The 19,382-nt window shown below is 43.5% G+C and overlaps 1 protein-coding gene and 1 long non-coding RNA gene across 4 annotated transcripts in view; one reads left to right on the top strand and one right to left on the bottom strand.

The window, feature by feature from the left end:
* The window catches only part of LOC135234715 (uncharacterized), a 35,524-nt gene extending 26,547 nt beyond the window's left edge, over positions 1-8,977 (top strand). For 2 of the 3 annotated variants that reach the window (XR_010324176.1, XR_010324177.1), the window contains 2 exons: positions 5,499-5,668; positions 7,110-8,977. This is a non-coding gene — a long non-coding RNA (uncharacterized LOC135234715). The remainder of the gene's footprint in view (positions 1-5,498; positions 5,669-7,109) is intronic. The other variant, XR_010324178.1, reaches the window with a different exon arrangement.
* calcoco1a (calcium binding and coiled-coil domain 1a) overlaps positions 1-11,788 on the bottom strand; it is a 29,806-nt gene extending 18,018 nt beyond the window's left edge. Inside the window, exon 1 of the mRNA XM_064299579.1 lies at positions 11,601-11,788. The gene's annotated coding sequence lies outside the window, so the exon portion shown is untranslated. The remainder of the gene's footprint in view (positions 1-11,600) is intronic.
* Between the last annotated feature and the right edge of the window lie 7,594 nt (positions 11,789-19,382).

Here is a 19,382-nt window from a genome sequence, read left to right as displayed (position 1 = left end):
CAGAGCGGTCTTTGGACTTGGGGCGAGGTAAGGGGCGGGAGCCCCATGGAAAGAGAAACAGAATGAGTTAAGGCCGCTTGACCGATGTGTTACCTAGGTCACCTGTAGCCAGCTTGACACTTGAGGCTAAGCTAACTAGCATGTCCGCTCCGCATATGAGGCTCTACATGATAGTCTCACTGCTGGGGTACACCTGAAAGATACCCGGTCATCTCATATAAATTACGCTACATTTGGGGATCCAATAGCTACTCTCAGAGGTTCAGAGCTGCCCTCCGCTCCCCCAGCCATTCCTCACCCTACTGGGGGGTGAGAATATGCCTGGAGTGCAGGCCCTTTACCTTTATTTTTCTAATTCACACACAATCGGGAATCCAGCTACGTATGATGTGTTCAACCCTCCCTTCTGGTTCTGACAGTTTGGTTAGGGCTCTTAAAAAGCTCCAAGTTTTCCTCTCCACAAGATGAACATCAGACTCCTAATGGGTACTGGCAAAGAGTATAAACGGTAAAACACCTGCTAATCCTACAATAATTTGTCTTCTCCTTAAAAAAGAATGATTTATTTCATCTGGGCAAAATTTACACAGACAGACTAACAATTATGTCAGTAAGATTTAAAGCCAGTGGGACAGCCAGTGCCATTATAGCTAATAGGGATAGATTCCCCAATGGATAATGCCTCCATTTTGTTGTCATGCTCTTAACTAATGGCCTCCTTGCTACAGAATAAGGTCCGACCCTCAGGGATATTACAGAAGGTGCACCCATACCCAATCATTTTTTTAGTCAGGTAGAAATACGATCTCACCTGGAAATTCCAGCACTAGGTGCAGACAAAGTCAGAAGAAAGAAATCGGAGCACAGCTATGAACTTTTTAAATCATCATTCCATGGATTATTAACCTGAAGGTATTCAGGTTAATAATGTTTCAAGATCAAAATCATAATGTTTCTTTTAGACATCAATCCAGTAGCCAAACTAGCTGACAGTTTGGCAGAAATGCAGAAAGTAATCAGTTGAGCTACTGTTGAGGTAATCAGTTGTGGTACTCAGACATGAGTACCACAATACAGCAAAAAGACAATTGTGGTATACATCTCCCAGCAAATCCACCACACAGTAGAAGTATGTGAGTGGCGAAGGAATGCATGTGGTACTACCCGATGGTACTGGAACGGGATTCATTTAATGATATCTTGCTTATCTGACTCCAAAATAATGTTTTAACCATTCCCTGTGCTAACAGCCATCGTTAGAAAGAGACTGCAAATGCATTTTGCATTGATAGCGGTGTAGAACAGTGACTGACCTCCGAGCCTTTCAGGACTATGGCTGTGAACTAATGGCAGAAGGGGTTATGTGACTTAAAGCTAAAACTGAGCATTTTTGAAAAACACTGGGGCTATTTCATAATAATTTTCAAAATAAAAGTACTAAAATAATGGAAAGACTACCAGAAGCAGTGTATATTGACAATATTTTTTTGGCCCGTAATGATAAACAAGAATTTTCTCGCCTGTCAGAAGCAGGTGTGAGAGAAGTCAAAAAAATCTGTTAGCAAGGAATAAATTGGCTTGTTTGGATTTGAAATAGATTAAGGTAAATCCTTAAGGGAAGAATACCTGAAGTTAACTCAACTTATACCGCATACTGCAGTAATGCAGCTCCAATCAAAATTAAGTTTATTAAATTATGTTGGGGGATATGCAGCAGGCCACTTAGGGTTAAAAAAAATCTAACTGCTGCATTGAGAAAATGCCTTTATTGTAACAAAATATATCTGTATGATCTGTACAGGCTGTTAAAGACAATCTGTAAGAACAGCTGGAACAAACAGACCCAGAAAAATATCTAAAATAATGCCAGGTGTCCAATCAGGAATGAAAACTTTGAGAAACAGACACAGAAAAACACCAATTAAATACTTGTCTAATTTTTACTCCGGTCAAAAAAAGCACTGACTTTAAATATATTAAATATTAAATATATTATATATAATCTCGCACATGACAAATGCATTCACATAGGCTACAAACACCATGTTCAGACCTTTCTGGGAATTTCAAAAATGACTGAAACCAGGGTTCACAATTCTCTTTATAAAGGCTTAGGCTATATCTACACAGCATCTTAAGGCTCACACAAAGGGGAATTCCAAGCACGAGGAGGGAAACAATGATGCTTATCAGCTCACTGTGATGGGAACAAAAGCTTTCTGTGTTGTGTATCTGATTAATGAGAACATGAAGAAGACCCATTCTTTATGGAGAAAGGGTCTTGGGTACGAAAAAAAAAATTGCGACATACCATGTGTGTATGGTACAACCACAGATAGGGAGGAAACTGGTTGAGCCTTCAGGTTGTTTGCACCTATAGGCCGTTTGCTCCAGCTTCCAGCTGAACGCTCACGCCGTGCTCAGGCACTTCTGGATGCTCGTCAACACCCCGGGCTGCCCAGCTGAAATATGAACTGATAATGGAAGTGCACTTGCAAGCAAAATTGCTAAAGATTTTCTGCTCAAGCTGCCAAGGGAACACGGTTTAACACCAACATATAATCCACCCGGCAATTGCACTGCGGAATGGGTACACAGGCCTTTAGAACGCCCCAAAAAGAACAAAGCGATGATAAAAGTATTTGGATACTGACTGGACAACGTCACTAGAAAACATTTACACCCACGTTAAGCCAGGGGGGTTACCAGCTTTTGAGCCCCTTCATAGCTGGGCAAATAAAGCCTTAAAAGGTTAAAAAGCGACTTAGACACTACCCTGTCCCATACAGGTTGGAGATCAAGTTGCAATGAAAGAACATTCTAAAGACACTGAAGCTGTGAAACCCAAATGTGGAAAGATTCAGCAACTTTCCCAGTTAAACAATAAGAGAAAGAAATATCTATGCGATGACATGCAAGTCAGGCAGCGTAATGAGTAGAGATATTAGCAGAATTAAACATCACGCCCAAGGCCCATTTCTGGCAGCAGAAAGTGTTTGTTTTTGAGGGCAGCATAACGGGTGCGTGAGCGGCCATGTTTGAGCGAGGGTGATTCTCAAACGGGCGTCTGGGGACCCCCGGGGGTCCGTGAAGAAACCACAGGGAGGGGGGTTCGCAGCAGGGCGGAGGAAAGTACGTTCCCATTTTAAGAATATTTTGTTAATGCTTCCGTATGTCACTAATTACACACAGGAACGGTTTCATATTGATTGTTAGATATCTGGTTTTTAGATCGTCCTCATTTGAGAGACGGCCAATACAACTGGATCTGACAAACCTGCTCGTAGTTCACGCAGTGCACGGGAATGCTCTCCTCTATCCCTGACCCCCCCTCCACAAACATCAAAGGAAACATCCTTGGGCCAATTAGAGTCACACTGAGGTTCTGTTTTTCTCCCACCCCCCTTCAGCAGTCATAAAAGGGTGTCATGGCGTCTCCTTTCTCCGAGCACCTAACTGCTGATGGGCCACAGAACACAAAGCTCCTTATGGGGTCAGAGGTTTCAGATCTCACACAGATCAGGTTCCTTTTGATTTTAAGTTTGAATTCAATCTGTGACGTTTAATTGAAATGACTGAAAATCTTTATGTCTATATAGATAACGGTTGTTGAGGCCCAACAGTTTAAGTGAACATCTCAGGAAGCATGTCCAGTTTCAAGCAGAAACCCTACATCGTGCGATGTGGTTTTGGAAAATATTTTGCCAGAAGGTTACTACTGGCTGGATTGAACAATTATTTGTCTACACATACTCTGTGGTCTGAAGCAGAAGTAAATTTAAATTTTTTAGAGGTAGTCTGAGCTGAGCTGGATGACCTCCTATCATATTCATGTTTGGTCTCATTATAAAGAGGCTAAAATCATGACTCTTTTAGTAATAATATAATAGTTCTTAGCCCTGCTTCCAACAACATAAGGCAACTTGAATATGTAATTTGTCAGCTTTCAAATACCACAGTCCTTGTTTGACCCGTCTCCCACAATTCCACCCGTTCACACCTCGCCCAATCAGCACAACCATGCCATAGTCCCCTCCCCTCTTGCAACTGCATAAATTGGGACTTTCTTTACTCTAACACATAATTTTTGGGGGTGCTTAACCACAGCCAGTTAACATCTGTTGCGGTGGACATTCGGAGGTTGATATCTGCTGTTGCCATCTAGGGAATCTGAACCTTGAATCTGGGGCTAGTGTTCTAGGCGTTTGGTGTGCACAGGGTCTGATATTTTTACACTTTCATCCCTGGCTTTTTGTAATATTCGGCCATCTTTTGGTTTTGGTTTTTGAACTTTGATCTTGGATTTCTTAGGACTACTTGGGAGAAACAAGCAGTGGTTTAGTATTTTCTTTCATTAATTTCTGTGACTGTAACCTGTCCATGTCTGTAACATTCATTATTTGTTAAAGTAGTTTGAACCTTCATCTTTAGACTAGATGCTGAACATTTTTTGTAATTTAAGAAATTTATTCATTTTAATCTGGTTGTGAGTTAAAACAGGTTGCTTTGCCTATCAACAAATTGTCTATCAGCGATTTAATCAATAAATAATAATTAATGAATTTAATAATTCATATATTTTACAACAATTACCAAATTAAATCAAATAAATATATTCAATATGTAGGAGAGGTGAGAAGCTTCAAGTGTTGATACACTTGTGTTCAGTATTCAGAGTGCCAAACGGTAAACGAGGGTGTTACGGGATCATCAGGCCGGAGGGGACAGCTGCACACCCCCAGAGCTTCTGCGGGAAGGGCTGAAATCAGATATTACCGTCACGTGATATTAGAATAACCGCTACTGCAGTTAAATCTGACCTCCAGTGCTCCTGCATACCCACAGCGGGTCAACTGAGGGTGGTGCCCATCATGTAGCAAGTAGCAACCCTGGGGCCGGATAAAAGCACAAACTCACTCTCTGAGATTGAAGAAACTACAGTGGGAGAAAAGTTTCCCCACAGATACCCCAGGGACAGCCCGACGAAGCTGCAGCTCTGCTGTGCAGGGGAGTTTTTTTTGCTTTTTTTGCTCTCTGCAAAAAAAAGCGGACATGGTGTCCATGGGACATGAGTCCTCTCTAAAACAGAGAGTGTGTTCTTTTGCTCGGATCTTTCAATGGATGTGTTACTCCAAACCGTGAGGAAAGCCTCTAGACAGAAGCTACTGGGAATTTCATCCTTTCATTACATTACATTACATTACATTACAGGCATTTGGCAGACGCTCTTATCCAGAGCGACGTTTCAACAGCATTTATAAATATATGAAAAGTATAGACCCAGAAAAAGTACCGGCACAACTGTAGCTGACAGCTATCTAGAATATAAACACTAAATACAACATAAAATATATAACAACTTGTTAGGAAATAACTTTTTAAAGCACACTGGAGCTTTGAAATTAACGTTTGAGATATTAATGGGTGTAATTTATCTTCTAAAACAATACATGAAACTCTCTCAAACTTACGTTAACCACAGACCTTATTCTCTGCAGAAATCGAAATCCCTATGGGAAAAAAAAGCATGGGGAATCTGCCAAGGGAATCCATGGTGGAAGCGACTTCCGAGTTGGCCTACAAAAAGACGTCATCACTGCAACGCTCCATACCTGCTAGTTCCCTAGCGATATCTAACAGCAAGCCTGAAGAGAGAATTCCTCTAAAGGTACTGAATGTGCTCGTCAGCCCCTTCTTCCTACCCAACCTGCTTACGTCCTCAAGGTCGAAGAGGTGCCAGTCCGGAGAGACAGTATTTTAGGACCGGAAAGATTCTGCATTTGCTAATGAGATTCACTCCAAAGGTTAGCAGCAAAACATGGACCAAGTAAAGAAGGCCTTTGGAAAGGCACCATCATTTTGTGGAATGATAGTAGAGACCGCTCGAGAGGGCTGTAAAAAAAAAACGCCTATATCATCAGTTCTATTAGAGAAGTAGAGAGAGTTATTTTGCAACATATAACACAGGCTTATATATCAACGTGGGGGAAGTCCTTTTATTAATGCAATGCTGAAAGCAGCATTAAGCTAATTCTATAACACACATGGTTGCCTCAAACACATGACTATGGGAAATGTGTTAACTGTACAATGCATGTGCGTGCTGTCCAGGATGCTTCAGAGTATCAGATTTATGCAAACAAAACTCATGTCTACCAGTGGCCAAAGCACACCCTAAGTGTGAAAGGCATGGTGCACTACAAAGCCCTAGAGGAGCAGGGGACAGTACAGGATATACTCCCTCCTCCAGCTCTGATGCGGAGAGCTGGGAGAGCGGTACAGTGCCGCAGTTTTACGCCTCTGGAGAGCGGACCTCCGGCACCGTTACGTTTCATCACTTCACCTGTCTTGACAAGAGTGGCCTTTTATGAGGACAGTGAAAAAATGCATCTCAAACCCGTGTGATATAAACCAGGCTATAAACATGATTAAAAAAAAAAAAAAAACAAGCTACACAAATAAGCAGCAACTAATAAACCTCACTAAAATACTTCTATGGCATGACATTTTTAAAGGTTTTGTCATTTTTAAAGCAACTTTTGAATCTATTAAATCCACGTAATGATTTCCATTTTGTTCGCACTGCGGCTTGTCCAGGTCTGGTCAATTTAGGCTACTTAGCATAAATATTCACTGAGTTCAGATGTCTAATATAGAACAAGCAGATTTTTACCCTCTGTGGAAATAATGTGATTCCTGTACATTCATTTTAGCAAGGCTGAAAACGTTTACAAATATGCTATTCAGTGCACCTATTTCACAGGTAATCATCAAAGAAAATAGTGTTATTTAGTACAAGTACAAGCTTTCTCCCATTAAAGAGACTCTTGCACAAAAATTGAAGAAAATTGTCCATTTGCAGAAATTGGCTGAAATACATCATGAGGTGATTCTACAATTTTGGAAACACCGCGTAGCATTGCTTTGGAATACAGCTTGTTTAATTTGTCTGAGCTAAAATAGACAATATTGTTGCATGTAATTTGGCACAATTTTGATATCAATACTTTCAATGAAAGGCCTAGATTTGAATGAATGACTTATATACAGTGCTACGTATGTGTGAGTAACTTGGCATTTTTGCATGTTGAAAATGTGTTTTTCATCAGATGTCCTTCAACCACAATCAGATGACCAGGTCCTGACATTCAGCCTGAAAATTGGAACAACAGGACGTATAGGTGCGTAAGGTGGTGTGCGTTGAATGTACGGATGCTGACACGGGGGGGGGGGGGAGGTTGACATCCAGATTGAAATTGATGCATAGATGGGCGGCCCATTGCACTGAGTAATGGATTGCCTTGTGTGGGCGGGGGTAATGGCATTCCGGGGCGGTCGGTACGGGAGAGCGGGTAGGAGATGGATTCCTAACGACACAGACTGCCTTGCCTTGAGAGAAAGCAGTATAAGCTGCCCCGCCATGAGCCGTGGGTGCAATGGTCCTTGACATCAAATGGCGGCGGGGTCATCACACCTGGGTGCGTTCGAGCCTGGATGGAGCCCATCTGTCCGTGATTTATAGTTAAAGGGCAGAATGTGCTGGCAGGATCTACAGTGAGAGGAGTGACTGCGTTAGCCTAGAGCCGGGGGGGGCCTACTGCCCAATCCTGCTCCATCTTCAGGGGGAAGAGTGACAGTGTTAGCCTGGAGCCGGTGGGTCTACTGCATGATCATACTCCATCTTCAGGGGGAAGAGTGACAGTGTTAGCCTGGAGCCAGTGGGCCTACTGCCCAAGCCTGCTCCATCTTCAGGGGGAAGAGTGACAGTGTTAGCCTGGAGCCAGTGGGTCTACTGCATGATCCTACTCCATCTTCAGGGGGAAGAGTGACAGTGTTAGCCTGGACCCATTGGGCCTACCGCCCATCCTGCTCCATCTTCAGGAGGAAGAGTGACAGTGTTAGCCTGGAGCCGGTTGGCCTACTGCCCAATCCTGCTCCATCTTTAGGGGGAAGAGTGACTGCATTAGCCTGGAGCCAGTGGGCCTACTGCATGATCCTACTCCATCTTCAGGGGGAAGAGTGACTGCATTGGCCTGGAGCCAGCTGGGCTTACTGCCCAACCCTGCTCCATCTTCAGGGGGAAGAGTGACAGTTTTAGCCTGAAGCCAGTGGGCCTATTACCCAATCCTTGCTCTTCAGGGGATTCCTGCTCAGCTGCCTTCTGTCTGCTTCCTCCTGAGCACAGCTTGTGCTAAAAATTCTGATCTCATGCCCTGTGTTTATAAGACATGAGGAATTTTCAAAGCGCAACTCTTAAACACTTGGCTAACGAGGGGTCATCATTTTATAGAATGAATCTTCCATTCACCAAGCTCAGAAAAAAGAAATCAACAGGTCATCGTAATAAAGTCAAAGAACAATTTCCTGACTGTTTTCCAACAGACTGGCGTTGCGGCGTGATCAGTATAACTGACAATGTATTTGGATCAGGAATTGGGAAGCCACCCCAACCCTGATGTAGATGTATATGTACATGCTTTAATCAATACACCAGCTCCTACCATCTCAGGGGCATACTGACTGCTGAAAAGAGACTGAAAGACATGCCTCTCTGAGTTTGCTCTCTGCAGCCTGAGAAGGTCTCACAAATATTATACTGGACTGGCAGGCAGAACATCCAGTAGATGGCAGGCGAGGACTCCCTGGAACTGTATGTGTAGTTTTTATTTATTTATTTATTTATTTATTTATTTATTTTTTTAAACTCAGACTCAGATTTCATATTGAAGATTAAAATACATATACCTGTACTTACTTTTGAAAGCAAGCTGATTAATGTATACATACTCTTGTTTAAGTCTGCTTACGCATATGTATGTATGAAAAAGCATGTTGCAGATCTGCGTACAGTGGAGCTACAAAATATACACACCCGTTCAAAGTTTCTTGTTTTAGGTGTCTCGAATTCTGTAATCGAGACCTTTTCAACTTAACACGTTGTAATGAACAGCAACTAAATAAAAAACAAACGCCTCAATTTTGTGACATATAATTATAATTAAAAATAATAGAATTATTTTTTTCACACTGTTCATTTTCACTATTAATTTCTCCCTCTATCCTCAAGATAAGCCCTATTCCCGCAGAAGAGAAACAGAGCCATAGCACAATGCTGTAACCACCCCGTTGGACAGTAAGGTCAATGTTTCTTGGGCAACTGCTCGTTGGCTTTGCGAAAAACATATCCTTCGGAAAGGAGGCCAAAAGGTCTTGGTGTTGTCAGACAGCAAGACCTTTTTCCACACAGAGACCATAAGATCCAGAGTTTTAAAAGGGTGTGGAAACGTTGTACCACTGCATGTAAAAGTGTATTAACTATACAGCAATAGTGATAACTTCATAGATAACTTGCAAATATGCAGAATGCACTGTTTATCCGACAGACAAAGATGTATAAATACTTGCTGAGATGATAAAGTTACAGAGATGACAGGAAAAACATAAAGAGAACTTCTTCATCGAAAGTGAAGACATTTTATGTACTCTACCATTATTTTTTCCAGTTGTTTAAGTAGTTTAACTTGTCTTATCCATAAGTATTTAAGTACTCGATTTATACTGGAAATGTCTATTGTCTTTTATACTCAGCTATCAGTTTTGTTCAATCCTTTTTAAGCTTGCTGTACATATATGTATTAAAGAAAAGGAATAGTGAAACGTGGGTCATTGAGGGCACTGGTCTCAGTTTGCACATGCCATAGGCCATCATTCCAAATGCAATAAAATTTAACATAGGCATAGTGAACAGCCTGCTCTGGACATAAAGTGTATTTTTGTGCTTTAAACCACAGACCCCCATACCAACCATTGCAAAGCCTGAAGGCTGTCAGAAACGTCAGTAAATATATAAATTATCCTTGACTGGGTCAATTGAAACCTACACTAAAACTGAAATAATATCAATAAACCCCAGAAAAGGAACTATCATTTCAACAGAAGGCAGGTCACTGCAATGCTCCTGCCTTAATTAAGAAAAAGTAGACAGCGTAAACAGGTGGCCAACAATAAACCTCAATAAATAAAGATGTTTGCTCAAAAAATCTGGTCCTGTTGAAAGCAAATACCTATGACTCGCGCTGTGATGACAAATATACACTAATCAAAGTTAGTATTATAAATGGTACAAATGTCTTGCTTCATTTAAGCCATTTTTCAAGTTGCTATGATGCTCACATCTGGAGTTATAAAGCTTTAAATAATGCACCCTCTAAATGGGCAAGGATTGGCCAGATTTGGCAGGTGCACTAAGGGGGTTATATAAACTTGAAATTTTACTTCCTGGTTAATATCACTACGCACTTTATAATGAAATATTTCCATTTTGAAGTAGAGCCTGAGACAAGCCAACTAAAAAAACTTTTTTATAGTTAAAATATTAATTTTGTATTCAGTCTGTTTAAGTACATTATTGTGGGTAAGTAATGTTAACAAAGGATGAAATGTGAAACAAATGAGCGAGCGAGAGAGAGAGAGAGAGGACTCAAGGTGGGGGTGGTGTTGAGTTTAGTGAAGTCTCAAAGTCAGAGAGACAAATGCTCGAGGAAGGAATGTTTTTTAATAAATACGTCACAAACGCCCGTCGTGTATTAAATGTCCTTTATAACAAGCTCGAGTTAGGACACGCGACAACCCAATAGGCCTACTCTAGCGACTCTATTACTGTCACATGTCACCGAACGAGTTCTGCCGTGCGTTCACAGGGTATAGGTTCAGAACAGGTGTAGCGCGTATCCACAGATGCAAGATGTGCGAGACAACGGAACCGCCGAGTGCGCATGCAGCTTTTTGCTAAGATTTAAGCTTCATTACCTAGAAGTAGAATGTGACAGGGTTCGCACTTATAAGTAGCTACCGACATAACTCCATCCGTGTGAGGCTTAAACGAATATGTGCACTCAGCTATCACAAACGGTCCAATTAACTCAAATAACACACTGCTACAATTATGCACACTGCACACTGATGTTGGACTGTTGGCTAGCTAGCCATGTACCCATAACAAGCATTATCGATTTGCACGGTGTGAATTGGCAGCTAAGCAGCCCCCTTCACGGGAACAAGGTTGCAAAAGTAGCAGCTGTGTAGTTGTACTTTAATGTTGCAAAAGTATGTAGCGCAATAGATTCCTTGCTAGCTTGTATGTTAACTGATACTTCATTATCCCAGGAAACATACTGCCATGTAACCTTAATTTTTGGGAGAGTAGATTTTACTTTGACAATTGTTAACTAGCAATCCAAGTAATACTTCGTGCATTAAGTGGCGATTGTCAAGCGTTGCTCGCGGGCCAGATAGGCTGGCTGTGTCATCATGAAGCATGTCGTTATCTAACTAGGCCTAGCGCGTGGTTACAGTATTGCGAACTAGTCGTATTTAGTTATTATAGCACTTGAATTTATAGTCAGCATGACGATGGCAAACAACCAGCTAGGTACTGCTGTCCAGCTACTGCATCGGTCTCCAAATGCATTAAAATGCGCAAATCAGTTAGCTAGCGAAGCAAGCAACAAAGCATCTAGTTGTAGACATTTTCTGAAGACATTTTCCAGGCATGAGCGAAAAAGGCACAGGCGGACTGCTTGCCAAATTCAAACACATACCTTGCGTTGATCGCAGCTTTTTTAAAAATCACGAAATCTATCAGATGAAACTGCAGTCCACCTGTTTCAAAAGGAAATAAAAGAAAACTCTACACAGCGTCGACAATCCGCTATGCCTCAACTTGACAGTCCTTTTCCGAACCTAGATACAACAATAACAAAAACACAGTAATGACAGCGTGGTGGGTTTCATCGAAACCTGGGAAATGGCGTTCATTACAAAATGATTTAACAGCGAAACATTCAACTAAATACTACAATTCCCAGATTTAGAAGTGACGCATGACGTTGCGGGAAGCGATGTTACGTTTTGGGATGGCGTAGTTCGTTTTACATTTCTTTTCTCTGCGCACATAGTACGCACATCTCCCCGATTGATTGCCACGTCCCTTGCAAGCAGTGGACGAAACTGCTGTGTACGATGAGAAAAACAACCAGCTCTTCCATTTATGTTCTTAGAATTGCGAAATCGAATCGAGGGCATACGGTCGGTTGTTTACCAGCAGCAAATGAAGGTCAATGTGTTTTGTCCAATTAAATACATGTATATTTATCATTTATTATCACTCTTATCGAATGTGATGTCATCATTATTTTCAAGTTGACTTTCTGTGAATTCAGGTCGTTCGTTCGTTTTTGCCTGCCCAATTGCAGTGAATGAAAGGATACAATTTCAAGTCCTGGCGCTTCATTAAAATAAAGCCAGTCCTTTTGTAAACAGTATCGGGTTGCTGCTGACTACAGGATAACCTGAGACAAGAATGCTGAGCAGTGACGAGGACAGGCAGATGCACTTCTAATTTTACCATCATTTACACAATTTGTGGAAACAACCCCACAGACCGTCATCGTCAGCGAAGAGGACCCACGCGCTATTGACGTGTGTGAGTGTGACCATTAGATGGCAGTACATACTCTCCGAACCTCGCCGCGAAGCTCAAAAACAAAAACTGTTATAAATAATGACGCCTATCAATCATCCATTCAAGCATAAAACTGGGCAAGTTTATTTGCTTTTGTTAGGCTTAAATTTACTAAATAAATTTGAAAATGTATCTGGCGTTGCCCATGTTAGTTTGAAAATTACAGCAATATGCAGCTCAGAGTTGTGTCTCAGCAGTAAACCCTAAGACCCAGCAACAGCAATTCATTTTTGTCCCCTATAGGGGACACGAGTCTCTGGTCTTCACCTCATTAAATAAAATACAAAAAATAATTGAAAGGATGTCTTTGAAAATATTTTCACTCTAGCATGTTAATATCATTCAAGACACTTTTATTATATAAAAAAAAATTTCTGATGCAACTCAGGAGACTAGCCTATACATTAGTGCGCAAGACCAATTCAAATTATGTGGTGGTAATATGCAACCACATTCACGTGTTGTTGAATTGTAGGCAACTTCCGGCAGGTCTAATGAAACATGGTCTGGAATGCATCTGCAGAACTACAAAGGGTAATGGGAGACCCATCCCAAGCATGCCACATATCATTATTCTAAAAATGTATCCCAAATCACACTGTAGAATCTGTATGTGTATTAGGCTAGTCACTGAAGAATTAGGTTATGACTATGGAATCACCCTTGTCCAGTTTGATTATGTACCCACACATCTGGGATCTGGTTTAAGCTCTGAATAACCATAATCTTGTCTACTGCAGTTGTCAATTTCCTTTTCTCGCTTCCTTGCTTTTCCTGAGTCCTGTATTTTAACAATACTTGTCAATACTTAAAATTGCTCTTGTCCACCTTGCCTCTCGTGGCCACCTCACCATCTAGGTCCCCTCAGATGGTACATATATATCAGTACAGCTGCACAACTGCGGATGGCTGTGCAAACAGTGATTGGGCTTCCACTGGAGTCAGCTGCACTGTTGCTTGAGGGAAGGGGGCGGGGTTTGAGTCTATGGAGAAGGTGTTCAGACAATGCTCTGCCAATTTTTATGTTTCTGTGCCAAAGCAGATGTTTACCCAGAGGGAAAGACTGTGCTACAATTCCTACCCAATTGTGAAATATATCGACCTAGCCTGTGAAGCATGCGGCTAAATAAGGCTAAAAGTCAGCCCTGCATATTGGAGGGAGCTGCAGAAATGAACTCCAGCATTTTGGATCTCTGCCCTGCTTTAGCGTTATGAGCGCTCGGTAAATTCTGGAATGTCGATGACGTGCTCTTGAAGTGTGTATGAACTGGGGCGTGAGGAGACGACGTGAGGCCGATGTGCTCTGGGAAATCACTCGTAGGTCCGAAAACGAGAACAGGAGCCAACCATTTAAAGTGAGCCCCTCGTATTCAAACATGGAAACAAAACCGTGGACACAACCAAGAGTAAACGTCGAAGCATGGCTGCTGTAAAGCTGATTTAAAGAGCACTTTGGGCTTTTCAACTACTGCACAGTCAAGTAGCCAGTCTTACAGCTAGCATTCCTTACAAGGCTAGTTTGAATTTGAAAGTGGGATTTATATAACCTAAACGGTTCAGGATCAGGCACTATGTATTTGAAGATTTGAATAGAAAACTATTAGGCACATACATTTGCAAAAGCTTATTTTCAAATAATATCACTATGTGGGCCATTTAATTTGAAAATGTGAAAAATTCAGAGATACTGCAACAAAGCACTGGCCTGTGAGCATTGCGTATTTACTGCCCTGCAGGCCACACAGTACTACAGGAGGCTATTTTACACTCTACAGGCTACACACAGTACCAATAGACAAACCTCAAACTGATCTGAGGATAACCTCTCAGTTTACCTCTCACTGACTGGTAACACGTGGGCATCTGATATCATAAAGGAATTCATGTAGCCGTGACATCAGAAGGCCTGGCCTTAGAAAGCTGCCCATCGCCTGGCAGGGCAAGGCCAACTGTGCCCCTCTGATGTGTGCAGTCCTGGTCGACTAATGACATGACAGAGGCATGACATCGTTTATCAGGGGACCACCACAGCAGCTTTGTTTTGTAGTGTTTTACCCATAGATAATCACATGCAGACAATGCAGGACAGAGACAAAATGGAGTCTTCACTCAACCTAATGCTTCCAGCTGGCCCACAGTTACACAGCTCTAAGGACCTTCCTTATTACTCAGAATTCTGTCCCATAATCAGGAAAATGAGAAACAGAATTCTCCAGGCCTGCTGCAGTTATTGCTATTGTCATAAGGGTCAGTTCGGTGCAGGATGCTGTTGTGCTGTGTGGGGTTGAGTTCAAAGTGCACTGCCTGAGGACTCAGGTGGAGTGACTTGTTGCATATGATGAAAGAGGCAAGGAGTTTGGTGTCACACGTCTTCAAACTCTGATGAATTTTAAAGGGAGTGCCTGGGTTTGCATGTGATTTTGCATGTCACCATCTTTGGGGTGAGTGCAAACCCCCCTTTCTGTGGAGCCCAAAGGAGTCTACAATTGAGCCCGTTACCCAAAAGGGTGGTTGATCAATATCACAATTTACCCAATGCCTGTTTCATACGCCTGGTCGTGTTGAGGGGACACCTTGAGTTACAGCCTCTTGGTGTGGAGCCTCCTTGATCTAGGGGGACTCAAGGCCACCGCAAATGAGCTGGCCACTGCAGGCAGATAATTTTATTCAGGCAGTGAAGGGGACAGCCCCAATAAAGGCCACTGAGGTGTTTTTAACAGAGTGAAAGAGGAGGGGGGTGGCGGTGGGTGATTGATGGCTGGGGGGGGGGCGGTGTGCTGCGGGTCTACGGCCCTGACTTGGTCTCCCGGGTCTCCTGCAGTCCCCTCTGTTTTTTTAGGAAATCGATGAGCGTGGAGCAGCGGTGGCCTTCGATCTTCTCCCTGCTGCAGACATTTTTTTCCGTTTGAAGTGCTGTTTTTCTGCACGTCGTTATGGGCCAACGGGCTGCTGAAATGACTGAGATGCGAAAACCGAACAAAAAAATATCACAAACAAACAGGCATGGCACTTTGCTCCAAGATTGAATCTATGCGGGGTGTAAAATTTATGTTTGTTTCCTGTTTTGCACTAAGAGTGTTTTGCTGGTCTAAAGCGCGCTTGCCCCGCTCTTTATCGAACCCCACAGTCTGAAGTAAGTGGACGTAATGCAGTCTCAGGTGCTTCACTCTCCATCAACGTGAAAACAATACTATCAGCAGTTGGCCTGTTCTGTGGGGTCAGGTGGTGAGGAATTACCCGGGCAGATTGACTGTATCTCTGGTACAAGGCCAGCAACCCCCCCCCTCCCCCCTCCCCACACTCCCCTTTCTCTGTCATCATCTACACGCTGGAGCTGTGTGCAGAGGCTGAAATCCGAAGCCAACTGTGGGCATGGAGGAGCGCTCACTGACAGGCACAAACCAATGGGGCTGGATGAAGTGGTCATAAAAACCTCTCCAGAGGCTCCGCCCCTCCACCCCCCACCCCCCTGCGAGCCTACCCTGTTAAACCTCACGATTCCAGTCGTCATGGAAACCAAAGTTTTGACCTTGATGGCTTGCTGCAGTGGTGAAGGCTGAGTGGCTGTCTGTCGGCTCAGGGGCCGTGGAATCAGGGGCCGGTGCCAGGGGCCCGTCCAGCCAGGGGCCGGAGCCAGGAGCCATATAACCAGGCATTGTTTGGCACTTGTGGGAATCCTGGGCACTTGTACACTGTCAGTCAGGAATGAGGACCCCGAGGCCTTTGAAGTCACACTAGATCTCCCCCAATATCATTGTTCCTACATACAGCGCCCATGACTGGGGCTGCCAACATTCCCTGGCCCTGAGTATCTGACAACTCAATTACAAAGGGGGGTGGGGAGGGGGGGCCTGCAACCCAAATTTGGGAAGTCCAAAGTGACCCTGGGACACAGCATGACATGGGCAACCCAATGAACTTCCAGACTGGGGGTGGGTGGGGAGGGGAGGGTTGAGGGGAGGGGGGGGGGGGGGGGGGGGTAGGTGAACTTGGGGAAAATCTGCATATTTCTGCGACTTCCCCAAATCTTGTGTTTCCTTGGATCTTATTTGGCGTCTGACAGGCTGCCGGCTGGAGAGTGCACGCCCAGCTGTGCGGCTCGATCCTGTTAAAAAACACAGATAATAAAACTGCTATAAAGACAAATAAAAACGGGCTTGATGGCTTCGTCCTTAGCCCCAGTACTCCCTCCGCACGCAGCGCTACCAGACAGCCTCATTTGCAACCGCACGATCCCCGTAAAACAGAAATGGGCAAGGCTGGCAGGCTATCGGCCGTAATTCCTCCGAATTTGGGTCCTGACAGTGTCCACGTTGTGGAGCAAGGGTGTCTGAGGGGCCCCAGCATTTGGGGTGGGGTGGGGGTGGGGATGGGGGGGCTACCACAGCTCAGCCTTGCCTAAAGACCCTCTGGCCTGAGCAGGCTCAATTCATCAAAGCGGACAGAAAAACACCACAGATTTAGACAACAAAACCTTTGTTCTCGCTCCTCTCTACACAGTTGGTGTATTTACCAGGACAGCAGTTTATTTCTAAAAACAGAATTCTTCCTTCCGACTATCAGACGGCCCGGTGCCGTGCGGTCCAAAGACCCCAGGCTTGGACCGGACCCCTCAGCACCGCAAAGAGGGAATCAAATTAATTTAAATGACGTCTAATTTAGTCTTTCTGCATCCTGTGACCTGATGGTTTATAAAGAAACCCTTTTTAATCAGTGAGTTTAACAGGGCTTGCGTGGACTTGGACCAGCAGTAATATACTGTTAAGAAATTTGGTGAAGGTTAATGTGAGATGTTATGGGACATGTATTATCTTTGCACAATGAAATGGGTATCATTCTCTGATTATTTTCAGACAGAGAAGAAGAGAGGACATGTAGGGAGTTGTTGATCCTATATCAGGGTTAATTGGAGGAGAATTTCAACCAGATCATCTGATTGGGACACTATTATTCTGGTTTTCTCCTTGCCTGATTACTGAGGCAAGGAGGAAAACCTGAATAAACGACAGGCAAGGACAGTGGACAAACAGAGGTGCAAGATGATGAATAGGAGGATCGAGAGAGGGAGAGAAAAGCAAAGAGAAATGGGGAAATTACTGCCAGAAAAACTACGGCACAAGAAATGTAAAAAAAAAAAAAATGAAGGCGATGTAAAAAAGTAAAAAGGAAAATAGAAAACAATAAAGACATGACGAGAAAGGGAGGGTGAAGTAGCCTATGTGCCGAGGCGGCCGCGAGAGAGAGCACGCGAGAGCAAGTGGTGGATATAGAATGTTTAGTATGCACGGCCAAACTGTCCCATCTGTTTAGCGCTGCAATCCCTGTCGTATAACTGTCTCCGGGCTGCGGGCCGCATAACGAATGTCTCAGATTTGATGTAATTCCGCAAAATTAATGACAGCTTTACGCGGGATGGGCCGTGAGGGAATGATTAGCGTTTGATCGTCCATCTGATCGAAGTCTATGCCCGGGACTGGGCCGGCCGTGCTCGCCAGCGCACTTCCGCCCCAGCCTCACCGGCAATATGCGCTCCTGTTGCAGCTGAAATAGGCCAGCTACGACTCACGGGCAAACAACGGGACATCGATTATTTTAGAATTAATTTAGAGACAAGCGCTATAGATCTTTCCATTCATTGTTTCAACAGCGCAGAAAAGCAGAAACTGTAGGTAGGCTACACTTATTTGCTTCACCAAAGTTCAAATAATTTAAACTTTAACAAAGGTGGCGGACAGCCGTCTTTCAGGTTTACTAAATAAATATAATATGTATCATTTACTTAGGCTCATATTATAGCGACCTGAGCCATGAGCTCATAACCGGTCAGAATTGCTAAGTTATCCGCCAATATTGCATTCTGTTTAACAGTAAGTACCGTCCGCCTTACGCTGAGTGACAGCATTCTTTTAACGTGTCTTTGCTGAACGTCGAACGGCTTTTAACGCTTGCGCGTCCGTTTTTTGCACTCTCCGGCCCGCGTCCTGTTATCCGTCATGCGCACAGCAAAGAGCAGCACGCAGCTTGATCAGCGGGGGACCGTAACTGGGCGGTCCGTTTTTTAATAGCACTCCTGGGCAGGTCGTGCAGTATTTCAAAGCAACGTGGTCCACCATGCATCTGAAATACAGATGCCTGAGGCTGCAGAGCGTCTTTATTTATTTATTTATTTTATTTTTTTACAAGACGTGCTTTATTGCAGTTGGAATTGGAATCGGGGATGAGTTTTTAAAGGAGACGAGGAACGGATTCGGAATTTTGAAAAGCAGAAATTGATCCTGTCTCTCGGGCGGCAGTAGTTTATTCTCGGGAGAACAAGATTCCTTCTCTTCTCTCCTGAAAACATACCCTCCCCCCACGTCGCTCCGCGCGTACACAGCATTTACAAGCAGGCAGAGTATTCGTTTTTACTGCCGGGCCTGGTGCGTCGTTGGCTGCTGGCAGCATTAAAACCGAAACCCCATCTTATCAGGGCAAAGTGTGTGGTTTTACGTCAGGGCCTGCCGTTTGTCTGTGACGGGAGACCCGTCTCGGTTGTAACGTATATTCTATTGCAGCCAAAACACCCCATAAGACAAATGAATGTGAATTAACAGCCGAACGATCGGGCTTGGTACCTTGGACGTGGATACAAACGTGTTAGGAATGGGGCAGCTGTACGTTCAACATTACAGAGGCAAATAGCTTTCTGTATGGAGAAGTGCTGTTGTTGCATGAGAATGGGGAGATGTTTTTTAGTATTTATAAAATTTCATCTGTTAAGAATCAACTCTTTCAGCAAAACCTATTGCTTTTACATCCTAATACGCACTGTTATTTATGTGTTTACATGTTTTACAATGAACATTAAAATCACATCTTT

The sequence above is a fragment of the Anguilla rostrata genome, chromosome 11, assembly GCF_018555375.3.
Source record: "Anguilla rostrata isolate EN2019 chromosome 11, ASM1855537v3, whole genome shotgun sequence".
NCBI classification, from domain to species: domain Eukaryota; kingdom Metazoa; phylum Chordata; class Actinopteri; order Anguilliformes; family Anguillidae; genus Anguilla; species Anguilla rostrata.
This window is presented reverse-complemented; position numbering and strand designations above follow the sequence as displayed.